This window comes from Physeter macrocephalus, chromosome 16 (assembly GCF_002837175.3).
Source record: "Physeter macrocephalus isolate SW-GA chromosome 16, ASM283717v5, whole genome shotgun sequence".
In the NCBI taxonomy this organism is placed as follows: Eukaryota; Metazoa; Chordata; class Mammalia; order Artiodactyla; family Physeteridae; genus Physeter; species Physeter macrocephalus.
In genome coordinates, this window is record NC_041229.1 from 31,973,222 (window position 1) to 31,995,449 (window position 22,228).

General features: G+C 34.9%; 1 protein-coding gene across 3 annotated transcripts in view; it reads left to right on the forward strand.

Moving 5' to 3' along the window:
• TRPC6 (transient receptor potential cation channel subfamily C member 6) overlaps positions 1–22,228 on the forward strand; it is a 134,713-nt gene that overhangs the window by 21,054 nt on the left and 91,431 nt on the right. The window contains exon 1 of one of the 3 annotated variants that reach the window (XM_024115322.2): positions 15,962–15,980. The exons of the other annotated variants lie outside the window; for them this stretch is intronic. The gene's annotated coding sequence lies outside the window, so the exon portion shown is untranslated. Of the gene's footprint in view, positions 1–15,961; positions 15,981–22,228 lie in introns of those variants that run through there. 3 annotated transcript variants of the gene reach the window in all.

Sequence of the window (22,228 nt, forward strand, 5' to 3'; positions counted from 1 at the left end):
TATATGTATAACTGATTCACTTTGTTGTAAAGGAGAAACTAACACACTATTGTAAAACAGTTATACCCCAATAAAGATGTTAAAAAAAATAAATAAATAAAAGTGAAGTGCCAAAAAATAAAAAATAAAAAAAAATTAAAAAAGAAGAATAGAAATAGAGTATATAACTGTACAAATCGGAGAGGGAAAATAAAAAGAAATAGGAAAATGAATGGACAGAGAACTGGAAAAAAAAGCAAGCAAGAAAAAAGCCACCTAGAAAAAAAATATAGGATAAATTCAAAGCAAAAGTAAGATGGTAGAAACAAGTTCATATGTATCAGTTAAGATAATAAATATAAACTGACTAAATTCACCAGGAAATATTCCCAGAGATTTAGAGAATAGACTTTTCTTAATCTAGTTATTTTTCATTTACATATGAGACAAACCTGAAAAATAAGGACATGGAAGACTGGGAATCAAGACAGGAACAAAGATGTATCTGGCAAACACAAGGAGAAATATTGGTAGGTATAATAATATCAAATGAAATAAATGTTTTAAAACAAAAATCATTAGTAGGGAAATAGAGGCAACAACAAAATAATAAAAGGTATAATTCATCTTGTGGGTATTGAAGTTAAAAATTTGCATACCCATCATAATGTAGTCTTAAAAATATAAAAGTGAAGATCAAAGGAACTGTAAGAACAACAGTGACAAATCTGTCATCATAGTGGGAAATCTCAATTTTTTATAGGTTGAGCAAATTAAAAAATTTAAGTAAGGGAAACTTGAAAGTAAAATTATCAAACATTATTTATTGGACATATATGGAACCTGGCTGTTTAAATAATATCCACTTTTTCTCAAGCACATGTGAAACATTAAAATTTGTTGAGATAACTTTATGGTCTAACACATATAAATGTTACTAAAGAATATATATCTCATAGAAAGACTATCTGATCATGATACCTTTGAATTAGAGATGAGTAACAAAAATAAACTGTTCCCATCAACTTAAAAATGTATATATATAAATATAAATATATATATATATATATATACACACTCATACACGCACATTTCATGGAGCAAAGAAGAAATCATAATAGAAATTTTAAAATACTTTGAAATAAATTACAATGAAAATAGCAAATTGTAGTAGTGGCAGTAGGATTGGTACTTAACCTTAAATGCTTAAATTAGAGGAAACAAAAGCTAGCAAATATTTTTATTTTGATAATGTTATTTTGTGTGTGTGTTTATTCTCTTCTGTGCTCTCTCTTTTCATAAATTGAACACTTAGCTAATGAATAAAATTAACCTAGTTATTTTTCATTTGAACATGAGAGATACCTGAAAAATAAGGACATGGAATAAAATTTAAAAACAATAAAATAGTGGAGATCAACAAATCCTGAAGTTTATTATTTTCAAAAAAGTATAAAAGGCTAGTGAGACTTATCCAGAAAAGAGAAGTCACAGATAAACAATATTAATCATGAAAAATAGATATATTCGCAGGTAACTGAAAGACTGAAAAAAGTGATAATATGGAATGATAGAACATAATAACAGTTATCAGAGGTTGAAAAGGTATGATAATAGGCCAAATTTATGCCAACAATTTGAAAATTTAAGGCACAATGTTCAATTTTTAGAATAATAGAACATATCAAAATTGACTCAAGAAGATTATATAAAAATCTTCTCATAAAGAAAAGACATGCTCAGAGAGTTTTATAAATAAAACAAATTTCCTAAGGATAGATATCTTCAATCTCACACAAACTCTTATAGGGAAACCACTGTAACCATGATACACAGTCCAAAACGAGTATAAGGAAAGAAAGTTATAAGACAATTTTATTCATCAGCATAAATGTAAAACTTTCTAAACAAAATATTAGTAAACCAAACCCAGCAGTTTAATTCTAAGTAAATAATCTATTTAATTCATCAGATCAATAAATTGAAGGAAAAAAGATAAGGTATATGATCATCTCAATGATAAGTGAAAAAGCATTTGATGAATTTCGGTATTAATTCACAGTAAAGCTCAATAAAATAGGAATATCCCCACATCTACATGAAAATATTCTGACATTTCTTTTAAAATTCAAGAGCAAGGCATTGATAACCACATCACTGCTTCTATAGTGTGTCCTGGAACCTTAATAAGCACAGAAGAAAAGAGAAAGAAGTAAAAATGATAGGTTTATAAAGGAAGAAATAAAACTGCCATTATTATAGAAGTATTGTAGCATTATTTATAATAGCTAAATCAACCTAGGTGTTCATCAGTGAATGAATGGATAATGAAGATGTGGTGTATATGTTTAATGGAATATTATTTGGCATGAGAAAGAAAGAAATCCTGTCATTTGCAACAAGAGGATGGACCTTGAGGGCACTATGCTAAGTAAAATAAGCCAGGGAAAGACAAATATTGTACTGGTATCACTTATATGTGGACTCTAAAAAAAAAAAATCAAAATTATAGAAACAGTAGAAAAGAGGTTGCCACAGGATAGGGGGTGGGGAAATAGGGAGAGGTTGGTAAAAGGGTACAAACTTTCAGCTATAAGATGAAAAAAGTCTGAGTCTGAGAATCCAGTGTAACATGGTGACTATAGTTGATAACATTGTATTGTATAATTGAAATTTGCTAAGAGAATAGAATTTAAATATTCTTATCAAGAAAAAGTAAAGATAAATATGTAAATATGTGATGTGATGGATATGTTAATTAACTAGATGAGGGGAATCCCTTCACAATACATATGTATATCAAATCATCATGGTGTACACTTTAAATATCTTATAATTTTATATGTCAGTTATACCACAATAAAGCTGAAATAACAACAAAAAACCCCTGCCATTATTAGCATAAGATTGCCTGCATAGTAAAGCCCCCAAATTCTGCAGACACATATTACAAATAATAAGAGAGTTTAACACATTGTTCTAGATCAACATATAAAATCAACTACATTCATTTATATTAGCAATGGGCTGTTAGAAATTACAAAAATTACTATTCACTGAAAAAACAATACTTAAGACTTCGGTCATAAATCTAGCCAAAAATGTGTATGCTTTAATGGAATAAAATTTAAAATTATACTGAAAGATAAAAGGTTGTTCATGTAAATGCAAATATACTAAACCATCTTCACACATATTAAAACTTGATATTTTAATGATGTCAGCTTTTTTCCCAAATTAATCTATAAATTAACTATAATTTCAATGAAAATTGCAAGATTTTTTCTTTCCAGAAGATTGACAAGTTGATTCTAATATTTATATATATGTGCAAAGAACCAAATTATAGCCAATGTCCTGAAGAAGAATCATCTGGAGGGACTTATCAAATATCAGAATACATATTAAGGTTTTAATAATTAAGCTGGTATGACATTCCTGTGATAATAGACTAATTGATTGAATTAAATTTATATGAAAGAGGTGGTGGGGCAGATCAATGAGGAGAAAGCTGATTTTTCATTAAATAGTGATAGAGAAATTAGATATCCATATGGGGGTAAAAAAGCAGAAGTTGGATCTCTACATCACGTCCTACAACAAAAATCCACTACAGATGAATTTTTAGAAAGAAAACATCTGTCTTTGTTTTTGTCTAAAAATTTTAATGACTTGGGGTAGAAAAAGATTCTTATGGCACACAAAACAATCACAAAACATAACTCATAAAATTAATAAATTTAATCTATAAAAATTAAGAAACTCTGCTTACCAAAAGATACCATAAATAGAAAAGGAAGACAAGATTACAGACTGGAAAAAGATACTGACAGCATATAAAATACTTGACAATATATAAATTCTCTGAAAAATGGGCAAAGACACACACAGCTTTCTCACAGCAGCAGAAACACAAATGACCAATAATCATCCTTAGTCATATTAATAATCTGGAAAATGCCAAAACAATCACAAAGAGATACCATTTGACATCCACTAAATTGGCAAAAAATAAATGAGCTCGATAATATTAAGTACCTATGATGATGTAGATCAATGAAACCCTATACCCAGCGTGTAGGAGTATACATCAAAGGGAAACAACCTTGTTAGAAAAAGAATTTGGCAAAACTTAGTAAAGGGGAAGATGAGAATACCATATAACCCAACAATTTCACTCCTTGGCATATACCTAAAGCAGTGGTCTTAATGTTGTTCGTGTTGGTTACCCTAAAAGAATGTTAACATCTGAAAGTTTTCATCATAAGTTTAAATAGTTGCAAAGAATGTAATTGCCAGTATATTGTGAAATTAATGTTTATAAATAAAATGGATCCATTACTTTTAAAATTGTATTTTCATCACCATTATTTTAAAAATATATACGTTCTCATCACCATTAATTTAAAAATATATACATTCTTTAATTAAAAATTTTTACTTCCTTTTACTTGAAATCATACTTTTACATAACTTAACCATCATGTCACAACATATTTTTTGAAGGCTTTTTATTGATGATCCTATAAAAGTTTCCTGAAACAAAAGAAAATCTATGCAAAAATTTTAAATTAAAAAAATTATTCTGAGTTATTATTACAATTAGTAATTACAACAACAACAATAATAGCTAACACAGACAGCATTTCCTATGTGCCAGGTACAATTCTAAACATTTTTTACATGTATTAACATATATAATTTAATTTACAGCTTTTATGTATATCATTTAATGCTTACAGTAATCATAAAAGGAACTTATCATCTGCACTTTACAGATGAGGAATTTGAGGCACAGAGAGATTAAGAGATTAAGTAACTTTCTCAAAATTTCACAGCTAGTTAAGTCGTGGGTTCAGGATTGGATTCTAGACATCTTGGCTCCAGTTTTCAGATTTTTTTTTGATCAAAACTTCATATATTTTGATCAGTACTATTACAGTTTATTTTTTGTTTACTAATGGCTAGAAATGCATCTCCTAAAAAGATGAATGGGGACACTTTTGGTGCCCTAATTAAAAGAGGCTTAGTTTGAACTTTGGGGCATTTATTTAATGTTCAAGAAGACTTTACACCTTAGGGCAATGCCAAGAATGAGTGAGAGTTGTGCTTTTCCTTTGCAAAGTGGGAGAGGGGAGATTGTGGAATGAGCGGTGGGAAAGATGAATCAATATGACTAATTGACTACAAGAATATTCTCAGGGAAATCTAAGGGAATTTTAGAAAAGAGTACAAATAGATATGGAGGATTTGAAAATAGATTTCAGTAAAACTATTTCTGTCCTTGCACCTTTTGCAGAGTTGTATGCTCCATGGGTAGGAGTGCTCCAGTTTAAAGACACAAGCCCTAGATCAGAGCTTCTCAAAGTGCATGCCCAGCATCACCCTGCAACTTGTTAGGAATCCAGATCATCAGGCCTTACTCCAGACTGACTGAATCAGAAACTGAGGGTGGAGTCCAGTAGCCCTTGTGGTTTTTAATTTTTATTTTTTTAATGTGCAGCCTGACTTTGGACCATTGTTCTAATTGCCATAGACTCTACACAGCTCTCAGGGCATGATGCTATTTTGTGCTATTGTTATGATTTCATCCAGTTGAAAGCATCACCATTGTAAGATAAAGTCCAATTTTAAAGATCTTAAAATGTAAATGAAATGGGTGTCTTTGATTGAATGAAGTATTGCCTTGACTTGCCTTGCCAGAAGATTTGTCCTATGTGAAGGAAAGAATTGTGGCTTCCTCCCCACTGTGTTCCTCTCACCCTTCAGTACTTAGTTATGTGGGAGGTGTTGAGTAAAGACTTGCACATCAATATTAGGCTGCTTTGTTTATTAATGTTCTCTGGTTTCTTACTTTTCTCTTCCCTTTTCTGCCCGGACAAGAGCCTCATCCTAGGAAATAGTAGATGCTCAATAAACATTTGTGGATTCATTGACCGATTATGAAAGGAGCCGTAGGCTGGGTCAGGAATTGGAGTCAAGTAGGAATTGAGAACTTGGTGGTGTCTTTGCTATGGAAGAAGGGAAATAGCCACTGCTTCTATTCCTGGACAGTGAGAAAGGGGACAGTATCCTTTGCTGTGAGAAATATTGGGTTAGAGTCAAGAGAGAAGTCTCTGATTGACCAGTATTTGTCTCTCCATTATCTGAACTCATGCTGTTTGACTTTTTTCCCCTTGTATCTTCACTAGTGTATAATCTCAGTGAATGAGGGACTTGGAGACCCTTTCTACTATATTCCTAGTGCCTAGAATGGCACCTCTCTCATAGTAGACAATCAATCAATATGTTTCGAATAAACAATTGAATAATGTGTCAACTGAAATTTACTAAAGCCTGAAAGGAGTTTTGATGTGTGGAAAATTGTTTACAGTAGTTAATGTTTTAATTTTATTAATTTACGTTGAGTTGCAAAATTTAAACCCTAGTGTTTCTCAAGCTTTTATTTTTTAAAATATTTATTTATTGTTATAATTGACATATAATATATTAGCTTCAAGTGTACAACATGATTTGATACGTATATATATTACAAAAGGATCACAGTAAGTCTAGTTAACATCCATCACCACAGTTACAAATCTTTTTTTCTTAAAAATCTATTTTTTTTAGTAACTTTCAAATATATAATACAGTATTATTGACTATAGTCACCGTGCTGCATATCACATCCTCAGGACCTATTTATTTTAGAACTGGAAGTTGGTACCTTTTGATCCACTTCACCCATTTGCCCACCCCTCACCCCTCTCCAGTGGCAACCACCCGTCTGTTCTCTGTTGCTACGAGTTTGGTTTTTGTTTTTGTTTTTGTTTTTGATTCTACTTATAAGTGCAGTAGCCTGTGTTTTAACAAGCTCTGCAGGTGATTCTAATACATGCTATATTTTGAGAGCTACTACACAAGAGAAAATTTACCCATGTGCCCCAGAATATACGTACAGGAATGTTTGAAACATTGTTTCTAATATTGAACAATTATGCAACATTACTGAGAAGAAATTGTAGGCTGCCTGTAGGCCTGCCAAGTTTGAAAACAAATTAACATCAGAGGGTATTAGCAGAGCAGAACCACTCAATTTCCCTCACATTAGATTACTGATGGGGGTGTAGGGTGCAGGGGAGTTCCTTGGACCCTGGCAGTGTGTGCCTGGATAGACATTCTCCATTTCTATAGCTCCATTCAGTAAACAGTATATGTTTGCCCTCTTTTCTCAGGCCAGGCCACCTTTTCCTTACTCTAAATGTACAAGTAGAAAGTGGAGTAAAGTAGGTAAATACTTAATATGAACCTAGCAGGGCATCCCTAGGCAAAAGCGTGAAGAGGCCTGATCTGCTCTCACCTTCGCTCTCCATCCTCTCCACGCTCACCTCCTCCTAGGCTCTGCTTCGCTTACTCAGTTATTCCAGAACCTGTCTCTCCTCCCATCCTGTCCTTATCTCTCCTCCTCCCTCCAGCTTCATTTCCATATATCTCATCTTCACCAACCTCCCTCCATTCATATTTGACTTTTAAAATTCATTAATTCAACAAATGTGTGATGAACACCTGTTATGAAGTGAACTGTGTACTAGGAACAAGAAATTTAAAAAGGTGAACGAGACACACATGATGCTGGCTATGGAGTTGAGATTTTAGTTACGGAGATAACCAATTATCAGCTTTAAAATTCTGTAATGTTTTCCTATCGAAAGTCTAATTACCCTTCCATTCTCCTTACAATTAATTTTCCTGATACATCAGCACCCCTTGTAGGCACATGGGGACAAACAGAGGCATCGCAGTATCCTCTGCATTACATACAGCATCTGGTCCAGATGAAACCCTCACTCCATGTTTAACGACTTCTTGACTCAACACGTTCTTGTCCTTATTCCATTCCATTCCCTTATTCCATTCCAATCTCTGTTGTACTACTATTATTATTATTATTATTATTATCAGTTTCTAACACAGTACTGTGGAATAGAACTTTCTGCAGTGGTGGAAGAGTTCTATATCTGCCCTGTCCAATATGTCAGCCACTGGTATTGAGGTCTTAAAATGTGATTAGTGCAACTGAGAAACTGAATTTTTAGCTTTATTTAATTTTAGTTCATTTGAATTAAAACTTAAATTGCTACATGTGGCTAGAGGCTACCATATTGGACAGTGCTCTTCCAACACCTTTACACAGGTTAGTTTTCCAGATTCCTGGCTGAGGACACTTTAATAAAAAACATGCTATGTGAGAGGCATTGTCTTAAGCATTTTACACCTCTTAGTTCATTTAAACCTCACTATAACCCTATGAGGTAGGGTTTAATGGACATCCTTGCAGTTTAAGATGACACGTTTAAAATAAAATTCTCTCGTAATGATGACTTGAACCGTGCCACTCAGTGGAAGAATCAACAGAACATGTAGGATCTTATTTGGAATTGACCTTCTTTAATTTTGTTCCTATTTATTTACTTATTTATTTTTTTGCGGTACGCGGGCCTCTCACTGTTGTGGCCTCTCCCGTTGCGGGGCACGGGCTCCGGACGCGCAGGCTCAGCGTCCATGGCTCACGGGCCTAGCCGCTCCGCGGCATGTGGGATCTCCCCGGACCGGGGCACGAACCCCCGTCCCCTGTATCGGCAGGCGGACTCCCAACCACTGCGCCACCAGGGAAGCCCCCCTATTTATTTTTAAATTTTCTTTTTGTTTCATTGGAAAGATAATCTCAGGTTCAAGCAAGTTTTACAAGTTGTTTTGTTGTCATAAAACTGAATGTGTACACAAAAAGGTGGTGTTTTTGTTTACATAGATTTTTTTATGAAGTTATTGTCGATGTGACCTTTTCACAACCACTCAAGTGGAGTCTTTTATCATAAATACCCAGAAGGCACAGCCTATTTTTATTTTTCCTCTGAGCCACCTCAGATGCTCAGCACATCCCAGCCCATCCTCTCCTTGCCTCTCCTTCAGGACCCACACCTACTCCCCCCTCCACACCCGTGGTCACACAGCGTACCCTGCAGGCTCCAACTGCACCAAATTTACCTTTCCCAGAGACCACACCTCCACCCACTGTTATCCCTGTATAGATTAGGAAATATAAGCCGACACGTCTAAAGTAACTTTCCCAAAGTCACACATAGGTAATTGTCAGACCTGGGATTCAAACCCAAGCAGTCTGACTCCAGAGTCTATATTCTAAATCCTTACTCTGTACCCTCTAGTAAGATATTTTTAATACCCACTTCCAATATCATAATCCAAAGAGTCAAAAACAAGGACAAGGCACATTTCTTACTACATTTCAACTCAAAATAGTAGGTAGCTACCTACATACGGGTATGAATTGCTTTATTTTATTATGCAAACTAGGATTTTTGGTAGGAATATCTGGGACAAAATTTAAGCCACTTATTCTAAAATTTCAGGTTGTACAGAAAGAAGCATTTTCATGAAAGGAGTAAAAAGGAAAGAGAATAGAGAAAGAATTTTAAAACACATGATTTGCAAAGGGATTTGCCCTGGCAACATTTTGGGACTCAGGATGAAGTCATAGCTTCTTGAACTTAGGGAGTGCCCCAAAATGATTACTAAATATATGACGGCTCATTCACATCCTAACGTCCCTTGAAATTGGGTGATTTCCTCTGGTTTCTTCCCTTCCTCTTTGTACCTTTTCCTTTTTCAGTTCTTTATATTTTAATTTCTTACTTTTCTTCCTCTTCTATGACCTGACCTATCCATTTTCAGGAGGGTTAGAGGAGAAAGAGAAGTCAGAATTAGGAACCACTCATAGTCCAAGCAGATTTGGAATTTTAGTTATCTCAAAATGTTTATTTCACCACAGGTTCACTTCACTCATCTTGGCAACTGAGGCCATCTTTTTCTGATGTTATGGTATATCTTAGACATTTGTGAGGTGTGCCCCAGGCAACTCATTAATAGCGAGAGTTAAAGGACCAACATCTCAAAGGAATTTGCTTTTTTAAAAAATTAAATTTTAGGGGACTTAAGGTAATCCCTAGAATCCTCTGGTATTGACATTCCTTTTCATATGTTTTCCTGAGTGGAAGAGAGAGAGGAGTGAGGCTTGTGTATAACCCAGCCTGTACCATCTATATCCAGTCCAAGGAAGCTTCTCTCCCTTTTGATATCCACCAGCTCAGATGTAGAGTGGAAGGATAAAGGGATGAGAGCCACTGATCTCGAATGTACTCAAGAGTCTGCATGAAAGTTAAAAGAAAAAAAGGGGGGTGGTGGTTCTGAGTAAGCAAAAGAGTTAACATGAAGCTCATGCATTTATGAGTGCTCATCCGAACCTAAATGAAAGACATATTGCATGTATTTGTAGTGAGTTTGATCCTTTACTTTTAGCCTATGGTGTATCAGAAACAACAAATGAGAAGGGGGAGACAGCACTTGAGACTTCTTACTTTTCTGTCAATTACTTTCAATTTGCCTAACAGGTTCATATCAAAAAAGATGAGTTACTCAAATAGAATATTATTAGTGTAGGAGGAAAAGTCCCACTTATAGCATTGATATTTTATTGGCAGCATGGTTTAATCGTTGACATTTATAATGCTATCTTTGAGTCATCAAAAGAAACTTAAATTGAGCATTCTGAACATAATTTAAGAAAGGGGAGATGTATGCAATTCATTTTAGAAAGATTTTAAATCTAACATAGCTAACAAAAATGTTCATGCTATACGACGTGGGTGTAAACTGTAACGTTCCCTTATGTGGATTAGTTTGTTGACGCCAATCAAATGCAATCTGAGGCCTTACTATGGGACAACTCGATATACTGGCTTCTACAGACTGACTTCCTCCTTCCTTCTCCAACATCATCTCTCCTCACCTTCTTCCCAAATTTTGTGCTCTCACAATAAATGTACTGATACTTTTGACTGCTGTGCCTTTCTTTAGACTATCCACTCTGCCTAAATTACCCTTGTCTCCTTTCTTATCAGGCACACCCCTTCAGAGGCTCCTTCCCTGAACCCTCCTCTCCACTCCAGGCTGGAGTTGCTTCACCTCAGAGCTTTTGGCATGTTCTGAGCAGATCTCTTTCATTCCTTTTACAACACCATAGTTCAGTGATTCATTCCTGCATCTGCTGTATGGGACTTTCGGGTATTCAAGGGCAGGGGCTAGGGCTTAGTTATTACTTGCTAGTTGCAGAACAGTGTGTCATATACAATATCTAAAAATATCTGAGGCATGGAAGGCTGGTTGAATGAATCAATCTTGCCAACTCAAATGTCTAGACAAGTCATGAAAAGAAATAAAGCAAGTCTGAAATAAAGGCTGGGGGTGTTGGGGATGTAGCAACCTTGAGAAGATACCCTATGTAAAAATGGCAGTCTCCACTTAGCCCTGGTCAATTCCTACCATGAGGCACTAGAGGTCTGTGTTCCTAGATCCCCTTTAAAGAGAAGGCAGAAGTAAGATTTTATATGTGAAATGTCCTGGTTTTTAAAACATCAAATGGTCCAAAAGGACTATAGATCAGATCTAACTCCCAGACTGACAACTTTTAAAGATTTAGAATGAATAAAAGGTCCATTTCCATGAAACCTTAATTAGAGGTTGAATAAATTTTGCTTGCTAATATACCACTATAATGAAACCTACCACTCTATTGATCAAAAAATAAAGAATGTTATTATATCTTGGTGGCATATAGGTTTTAATTTTTATTTCTCAACTTGGACTTACAGATGTTACTTTTCCACAAGATGGCTAGATGTTGCTTTGAAAAAGAACTGTAAAAAAAAGAGTGAATTGATGCTTTTAGAGAAATAAATCTTGAAAAATCACTGTAATAAAAATACCTCCAAATTATCAAGAAATTCTGTTAACTCCCTGGTAAAAAACAGTTCACCTTTACTTAAAGGTACATTCATGACATTACAATTATTAAGTTTTATTTACTCTGTTAAAATCTATAAAGATAATTTCATGGAAAACCACTCTCTAGGGAATAACTGGGCTAGTGCTCCTCAAAGTTTTATGAATAAAATTTTATTTATACAAAATTTTCTACATTTTATATCTCCAACCAACCACAGGAAAAAAAAATGGCTGGTTCTCATAGAAATCTGGTACAGCCCACTGTAAGCACAAATATTCTTTGACATCTGTTTTACATTAAAAGTTTGCACCTTATTCCATAATGTTCCCATGTTTATCTGAAAATAGCTTTCCACCACCCGTTCTTCCAAAAGGATGTAATATGTTTATCTATAGCTTTGTGTGCTGTTAGGTCTTGTCACATGCTCAGTAGTACTCATACAGGATGGGGGAAAGCCAATGATTCACATCGGTGACTATGAGGAAAAAAATGTCAACTCAACCCCTTCCCAAACTCGGACCATGAGCAAATACACTGAGCACACAGGAACTTCCTAGACAGGAAAAGGTAGTTAGGGGAGCCAAGAGGAAGCCTTTCTAAAATAATAGAATAAAAGGAAGGTCCCTTTCAGCACGGTAAAAGAGTAGGATGCAATATGGCAATTTTGAAGAGAGAGGTATTTGGAATGGAAGAAATAAGATGGAGCCGCCCATATGTTCCATGACCAGTTGACACCAAGCATAAAGCATCCTGCTTTGAAGAATAGGTGAAGAAAGCTGATTTCGCCAACAAGAGAGTCAGTTGTATCACCTAGTGAATACACACTCCACGTCCATACCAGTCACAGAGAAAGAACTCGAAAGCCTGAACTCTCCTGTCCTCTGTGGCATCTCTACATCCTAGCACAGGGCTTGTCACAGTGAGGGCTCAGTGAATATCAGGTCACACTGTGCTAGCACTGAAAATCATAAGCAGTAGGAAACGAGAGGGAGTAAACACTAATGCAGCCTGAAGCAACTAAATATGTGGAATAGAATCTTTGTAACCTGTTTTAAGACTGAAGTACAGAGAACAAGACAAACTTAGGACAGTGAGGGGACAGAGCCGGAGGACTAGTGCCCACACCTAGGGTAAAGAAATAGGACTGGGATCTCTTGAAGGAATATCCAGTTCTGATAGCTGGGCCAGCTGCTATCTGTCTGAGTTTGGAGATTAAAATAAATTTCTTTAATTTTTAGTTAACAAGTAATTTTTTTGATTGGTTGTATTTCATTTTGGTTTTAAATTTTTCATCACTGTTTGGGTGAGATCAAAAAAGGATGCAGTGAGACAAATAACTTGTCTTTCTTGTTGCCTGGTCCTGGGCAGCTACCAGCTGAAATTGACCAGGGCACAGAGGTTACTTAGAGGTCAGTTTCTCTCCTTGTAGCCAGGAAGACCCCCATATACTCAATCCATATATACTTCATACTTAGAGTCATACAGGCATGGGAAACATGAAGGATTCCAGCATACTCAGGCTGTTGCTTATTCTCTTAATAGGTTAACTATCCATTGTTGCTCAACTTTCAGATAAACTTAGGTGTCTAGTTAATATACTAAGCATAAAATAAATACAAATGAAAGCTTAAAAACATGAATATATGCAAATCAAAACTTTTTTTGTACAGCTTCTCTGAAACTGACCCCTCAATAATAATTTAAAAAAGAAGTAAAAAGGAACAATTTTCACTTTCAGTTCTTCCTGTTGAAATGACAGTACATGGTCTCATACATCCTTTCCATTGCATATACTGGTCTGTCTGCCTGATATACAAACTGTCTTCCTTCCTCTTCACTTAGAGAACCTCTTTCCATCTTATCAATGTACTTTAAAATCACCTCCCTGTGAATTCAGCTCCAACTCAGGCTGACTTCAGTGTGTCTGTTTCTGTATTTTCATATTCATTCTATAAACTTCTAGTGTAGCATTTAAACCAAATATGAAAAATGCTCACATGAACATTTCTCCCACTGAAGTATGAACACTTACAACAGCTTCCAGGACAGAGCAGAAGTTTACAAAATACTTCTTGTTTACAAGTGTATTATTTTCCTTTGTGTACATCCTTTTACTATGGGCTTCACATTTGGAACATGACAAATGTTAAGTGAATTTCTGTGGAGAGAACGAAGTATGGGTGTATTTACTCTTCTAGAACTAACTATGGGAGCCAAAGAAGACATGAATACAATAAAGGAACTTTTTGATACATATATGATAGAATATTTTATAATTCTTAGTGGACTTGATACAATGTATGCTGAGATCTCAGCAGGAGAGCTGTTTGAGAAGGGAAAGCTGGAAACTATTAGGAACACGGTCTAGGTTGATTCTAAAGTTTTGATTAGAAGTCTCGATTACAATGTCCAAAGGCATGGGACCAAATTACTTGGTTTAGGTGAACATTGGCATCCAAAAGGATCTGTTCTAACAAGTGGGTGAGACAGCAGGAGTCAACTGGTGGTGAGACATTTAGATTCATCCTATAGCGTCAGCTTAATTATTATTATTATTTTTTTAATGTATTTATTTATTTTATTTTTGGCTGCATTGGGTCTTCGTTGCTGCATGCGGCCTTTCTCTAGTTGCTGCGAGCGGGGGCTACTCTTCGTTGCGGCACACGGGCTTCTCATTGCCGTGGCTTCTCTTGTTGCGGAGCATGGGCTCTAGGCGTGCGGGCTTCAATAGTTGTGGCATGTGGGCTCAGTAGTTGTGGCTCGCGGACTCTAGAGTGCAGCCTCAGCAGTTGTGGCGCATGAGCTTATTTGCCCCGCGGCATGTGGGATCTTCCCAGACCAGGGCTCGAACCCATGTCCCCTGCATTGGCAGGCGGATTCTTAACCACTGCGCCACCAGGGAAGTACCTTAATTATTTTTTATTCATCCAATTTGATATGAGATACCAACTCTAAAAAAGATTCAAGGAGAGGATTACAAAGTCCAGTTGGGGAGAAACATAAGAACAAAAAAAGGCTGTATTAGGGTTGGCAAATGTGGAATAGGTTATAGGGAAGAGTAAAGCTCAGGGGGAATTTGGTTTCTGTACCAGGCCTGTTTCAATTCTTAACTTCACAGGCTAGAGTAATTGCACTGGTCAAGACTAGCTCAGGTTCATGGTCTTGAGCACCAGCTGTTGAGTCAGGCATGGAAAGTAGAGACTAACTGCATTTTTTTTTATTACATTCCACCCCATAGCTCTTATCTTACTTCCCATTAATACCCTACTTCCTGTTTTCTGCAAAACCAGACTTTAAGGAAGCTTCTCTTTTCACATTAACTGAATACAACTTAGTTTCTTCTCCATTTTCAGGGAAAAAAAAATGATTTCCCAGTCCTTATATTTTCATTTCATTTCTGCCACTTGAAGCAGAAAACCACACTGGATAAAGTCCAACAATATTTGTAACTATAATTCTTGTTCACGCAATAACGTTTACACATATGTTTTTCTAGGCACTGCCTAGAACCCAGAATTAGACCTGATCCTCATTTATTGCGGAAAGATAAATACTCAGTACTAATACAACATAATAATGTAGGAATTGTAGAGGAAATATGCAGAGTTTGAGACACATAAGCAATTAGACAGAATTTTAAAAAATTGAGTAATCTGATAGCTAAGACAATTTCTTTTAGAATTTGTGGTTGGAGTATTGACCACTGCTCTCTTTTTGTTTGGGGCAACAAATAAACAAACCTAAATGGAAAGAAGAGAAGATGTCTCAAAAGCAAAACTTGAAGTTTCTGGCTCACTGCCTTAGCTTCTGTTTTGTGCCAGAATGTATTGACTAAAGTTTTATTATTTCGTCCAAATGTTTCCTGGACCATTTTGGTTCTTGATATATAAACCACCAAGAGAGAAGGTGACAAAAATATTTAGAGAGAAGTAATTTTGGAAAATTCTGCCTCATGTGGCTTTATTATTATTTTTTCAAGTTTAGGTCATTTTGTGTTTCAAATATGAATTATGTTGATTTCTCTTTATCATCTATTTCTTTTGTCTCTTACAGCAAGGGGTAGCTAGCTGCACATTGGAAAATGTGCAGTGAGTGACCCTGGCTTCATTTAGTTAAAGGCAATCAAAACCAACTAAGTCCTGCAAATACTTTATAAATTGTAAGTAAATTGCATGATCTTACTGATGTCCAGTACTGCGAAGGGTCTGAGATTTTACTTCACTTGCAAACTTACAAGATAGCCTCTCATAGCTGCATGGATACTGGTAGAAGACACAAACCTCCTGGGTCAGAGATAAAGGACAGTTTATTACCCTAGCAGTAGCAGTGGCCAGAGTATTCTCATTTTTGGATTGGTTCCCCAAGCTGAAGTTTCCACAAGGAGACATGAGAGGTCGAGATGGTGCTGTACTCACAGTGAGTTGCATTACAAGAGGGAAATTCTGAGCTTAGGGAACCTAAATCTTTTGAAATGGTCTATAACCAGGAGTGCCCTTGTGCTCTGGAGAAAGACACCATTTCTGTCTTCCAAGGCTCTTTGCTATTCTAACATCCTTGGAGTTATAGTTTAGAGCAAAGGACAATCATTGCCTCACACATAAAATATGTAGAAACTCTAGACTTATCGGTGAATAATTGGATTTTAGGAGCCTTTTTGAGTCAATAATTGGTAGAGACAATATATTGGGGGAAAAGGTGATTTTAAAATTATTTATAACTACAGAAAATAATTGCAGACTTATGACTATATGAGGAAGTAGTGAAAAGCAATTTAACTTAGGTTTGAAAATGTTGTCAGGTTTTTCTAAATGTTATTTCTCAGGAGAGCAATTTAAATAACATTACTCATTTTTCAATAAGAGAAGTTTTGCTCCCAAAAGAAAAATAGTTTAAATGATCAAATCTAACATATTTTAGGCTTTCTTTTTGATGAACTGTTTATAAAATTTTTTTATTGTCACCCTAAATTGGCCATAAATATAGTTTACTCTAATGCTTTAAAGTTTGTCATGCTTAATGAGTGCCAATTCATGCTATTCAGTTAGTCCTTTTAATTCATTTAGTATTTTCACTGAATGTATTTACTGATTAAATGTTAAATACTCATTTCTAGGACTTTTGAAATCGAACTATTTTTTATATAGAAGTATGCTGACTTGAAAATATGTTCTTATATGAAGAAGCTATTTTCTGATTACTAAAGTGCAGAAGCATTTACTTCAAGAAAACTAGACTGTAGAACCTGACTACTTTGTCCTAAATACTTACATATTTATAGTCATATAACTGCTCTTAATGAAAATGATTGTTTTAACTTTGGCTAATGCAGCACCAAAAATTATGTGTTGCATTTTTAAATCACATGGTTCAATTTATTTTTAATATTACAATCCAATAAAATGTAGGAATCATCTCTTATCCCACAACAATGTTAAGTGAACCTAGTGAACACATAATTTAGCCTGTGTATTATTTTTTAAACAAAAATGAAACATCAACATGGAATATTAAAAAGTACTACATTTGATCCAAACACATTTTTCTAAATTTTGAAAGTTTATACCACCTGCTCTGCATGTATCACATACATTTTTACTTAATCTGTTTGAGTTTTATGATGTTTCACCTTATAAAGTCTCTAACATTTATGTAAACAATAACATAGTATTCAACTGCCCTTTGTCATTTTTTTATTAGTGCTTATGGCATATATTATAAATTTAGCATTTGAAAGTAATTTTTCTTTTTTCTTTTTGTTGCTTAAAAACACTATTCTGGGGGCTTCCCTGGTGGCGCAGTGGTTGAGTCCGCCTGCCAATGCAGGGGATGCGAGTTCGTGCCCCGGTCCAGGAAGTTCCCACATGCCGCGGAGCGGCTGGGCCCGTGAGCCATGGCCGCTGAGCCTGCGCGTCCGGAGCCTGTGCTCCGCAACGGGAGAGGCCACAACCGTGAGAGGCCTGCATACCGCAATAAAAAAACAAAACACTACTCTGTGTTTTAGGGTTATAAAAATTATTATCATTAGTTGCACAAATATTTTCATAACAGCATTAATAGAAATCAAATTAAAATTAAGAAAAAAGTATCAATACATCTGAACTCTAACAAATCAAAATATAATTCTTTTAGTTACCTTCATGTACCTATGCATATATATGTATTATTTTCCATCATAGTATATAACTCTGAACTTTCTAAATGTAATTAGTATTATACCAATTTTTTCACATGTATGATATATATTTTTTATAATAGTTATGTTGAAAGTCACATAAAATTCTACTGAGGAACTTTTTATTAAAGAATTAATTATTATATGATTAATTATTTCCTTATTGTTGGACACTTGTAAGTTGATTCTAAATTTTTGTTCTTATGCATAGTGCTTTTTTTTGTTTGTGTTGTTTTTTTTGCGGTACGCGGGTCTCTCACTGTTGTGGCCTCTCCCATTGCGGAGCACAGGCTCCGGACGCGCAGGTTCAGCATCCATGGCTCACGGGCCTAGCCTCTCCGCGGCATGTGGGATCTTCCCGGACTGGGGCACGAACCCGTGTCCCCTGCATCGGCAGGCGGACTCCCAACCACTGTGCCACCAGGGAAGCCCATGCATAGTGTTTTGAAAACCATCCGACATAACATATTTTTTTCCTTTAGACTTTTTTTTTAGACTAAATTCCAAGAAGGAGAATTCTAAAGCACAAAAACTTAATATATGTTCATGATTCTTAGACCATATTATTAAATTATTTTACAGAAAGGTTTTTCCAATTTCTCTGTCATCAGTAAAAAGGGACGATACAAATTTCACTTCAGTCATATACTTTTGGTGATATCATTCTTTTTATTGCTAATTTAGTATATGAAAAATAATACCACATTTTAGTTTTAATTTGCTTTTATTTATTAGTTGATTGACTGTTTTTCCAAATTTGCTTGGCTTGTAGTATTTTATAATGTGTGAATTGTATTTCATGAATATTGTCTATGTACTTATTATAGTCATTATTATTCTCCTCAAAATTTTATATAACCTCTTTTCAAAATATAGTAACTAACCCTTTGCTGTCTTATTCAGTATAGGGTTTTTCTTTCTACCACTTTCTTTTTACTGAATTTATTTTATTATAAACATTTAAAACTTTCTTTTCATTATGGTCTCTTCTATTTCATCAAAGTTTATTAACATAAGATCTGGTAAATATTAAATTCCTTTTTATTGTCCTTTTTGCTATTTTCTTGGGTTTGTTTTTATTTAGTAAACTAAATAAAACTCATGTAAATATTTTTTCACATATAAGTTTTTTAGTTATATGGTATTATTATATGAAATGTAAATAATATAATTATTTTTCCTTATAGCTGATTTATTATCCTCACATAATTTCTTTTTCAAAAAACTAATTTTTTTGCTGTGGTAAAATACATATAACATAAAACTTACTGTCTTGAACATTTTAAAGTGTACAGTTGAGTGGTATTAAGTACATTCATAGTGTAGTGCAACCACCAAACATTCCAGAAGTCCTTTTATCTTGCAAAATTGAATTTCTGTATCCTTTAGAAAATAACTCCCATGACTCCCTCCCCCAAGTCCCTGGCAACAATCTATTTTCTTTCTTCCTTTTTTTTTTTTTGTAATCTCCCATTTTTCTCCACTCTCCAGCCTCTAGTAAATCACCATTCTACTCTCTCTAACTATGCTTTCAGCTTTTAAAAATAATATGTTCCACATATAAGTGGGAACATGGATTTTGATTTTGTCTTTTTGTGTCTGAATTATTTCACTTAGGATAATGCCCTCAAAGTTTATCCACGTTGTCGCAAATGACAAGATTTTGTTCATTATTAAGAGTGAATACTATTCCTCTCTCTCTCTCTCTCTCTGTAAATATATATATATATATATATATATATGTCTTTATTCATTTGTCTGTCAATAAACATTTAGTTTGTTTCCATATTTTGGTTATTTTGAATAATGCTGTAATGAACATGGGAATGCAGATATCTATTCAAGATATTGATTTTATATTCTTTGGATATATATCCAGAAGCAGGATTGCTGGATCATATGGTTTTTCTACTTTTAATTTTTTGAGGAACCTTCATACCGAATTCCATATGGCTGTACCAATTTTCATTCCCATCAGCAATGTACAAGAGTTCCCTTTTCTTCACATCCTTGAGAACTTTGTAAACTTTTGACTTTTTAGTAATAGCCATCCTGACAGGTGTGAGGATCTTATTATGGTTTTGATTTGCCTTTCCCTGATGAGTAATGATGTTAAGCATCTTTTCATATACCTGTTGGCCATTTGTATGTTTTCTCTGGGAAAATGTCTACTCAGGTCCTTTGACCATTTTTTAATCAGATTGTTTTTTCCCCTTCTATTTAGCTGTAAGAGTTCCTTATATATTTTGGATATTATACTCTTATCAAATAGATCACTCAAATATTTTCTACCATTCTGTAGGTTGCCTTTTCATTTTGTTAACTGTTTACCATACGGAAAGTTTTTTGTTTGACGTAGTCCTATTTGTTTATTTTTGCTATTGTTGCCTGCTCTTTTGTTGTCAGATCTAAAGAGTTCTTGCCAAAGCAAATGTCAGGGAGCATTTCCCCTATGTGTCTTTTTAGAACTTTATTTCTCAGGTCTTATGATTAAGTCTTTAACCATTTTGAGTTGATTTTTGTGTCGTAAGATAAGAGTCCAGTTTCATTCTTTTTCATGTAAGACAGTAGTCCAATTTTCCCAACACCATTTGTTAAAGAGACTGTTCTTCCCCCCGTTATGTGTTCTTGGTGGCTTTGTCAAAAATTTCATGACTGTATACTGTGGGTTTATTTCTGGAGCCTCTATTCTGTTCCATTGATCTATGAGTCTTTTTTTTTTTTAATTCAAATACTATACCGTTTTTAAAAAATTTTTTTTACCATCTTTATGCGAGTATAATTACTTTACAATGTTGTGTTGGTTTCTGCTGTATAACAAAGTGAATCAGCTGTGTATACATATATCACCATATCCCCTCCCTCTTGCAACTCCCTCCCACCGTCCCTACCCCACTCCTCTAGGTGGTCACAAAGCACCAAGCTAATCTTCCTGTGCTATGTAGCTGCTTCCCACTAGCTATCTATTTTACATTTGGTAGTGTATGTATGTCAATGCCACTCTCTCACTTCGTCCCAGCATACACTTCCCTTACACTTCCCCCTCCCTGTGTCCTCAAGTCCATTCTCTACATCTGAGTCTTTATTCCTGTCTTGCCCACAGGTTCATCAGAACCGTTTGTTTTTTTTTTGATTTTTTTTTTAGATTCCATATATATGTGTTAGCACATGGTATCTGTTTTTCTCTTTCCAACTTACTTCACTCTGTATGACAGACTCTAGGTCCATCCACCTCACAACAAATAACTCAATTTCATTTCTTTTTAGAGTAATATTGTACTGTATATATGTGCCACATCTTCTTTATCCATTCATCTGTTGATGGACACTTAGGTAGCTTCCATGTCCTGGCTATTGTAAATAGTGCTGCAATGAACACTGTGGAACATGCTTCGTTTTGAATTATGGTTTCTCAGGGTATATTCCCAGTAGTGGGATTGCTGCATCATATGGTAGTTCTATTTTAAGCTTTTTAAGGAACCTCCATACTGTTCTCCATAGTGGCTGTATCACTTTACATTCCCACCAACAGTGCAAGAGGGTTCCCTTTTCTCCACACCCTCTCTAGTATTTACTGTTTGTAGATTCAGTGATATTGGCCTGTAGTTTTCTTTTTTTTATGACATCTTTGGTTTCGATATCAGGGTGATGGTGGCCTCATAGAGTGAGTTTGGGAGTGTTCCTCCCACTGCTATATTTTGGAAGAATTTTAGAAGGATAGGTGTTAGCTCTTCTCTAAATGTTTGATAGAATTTACTTGTGAAACCGTCTGGTCCTGGGCTTTTGACTGTTGGAAGATTTTTAATCACAGTTTCAATTTCAGTGCTTGTGACTGGTCTGTTTATATTTTCTATTTCTTCCTGGCTCAGTGTCAGAAGGTTGTGCTTTTCCAAGAATATGTCCATCTCTTCCAGGTTGTCCATTTTATTGGCATAGAGTTGCTTGCAGTGGTCTCTCATGATCCTTTGTATTTCTGCACTGTCAGTTGTTACTTCTCCTTTTTCATTTCTAATTCTGTTGATTTGAGTCTTCTCCCTTTTTTTCTTGATGAGTCTAGCTAATGGTTTATCAATTGTGTTTATCTTCTCAAAGAACGAGCTTTTAGTTTTATTGATCTTTGATATTGTTTCTTTCATTTCTTTTTCATTTATTTCTGATCTGATCTTTATGATTTCTTTCCTTCTGCTAACTTTGGGGTTTCTTTGTTCTTCTTTCTCTAATTGCTTTAGGTGTAA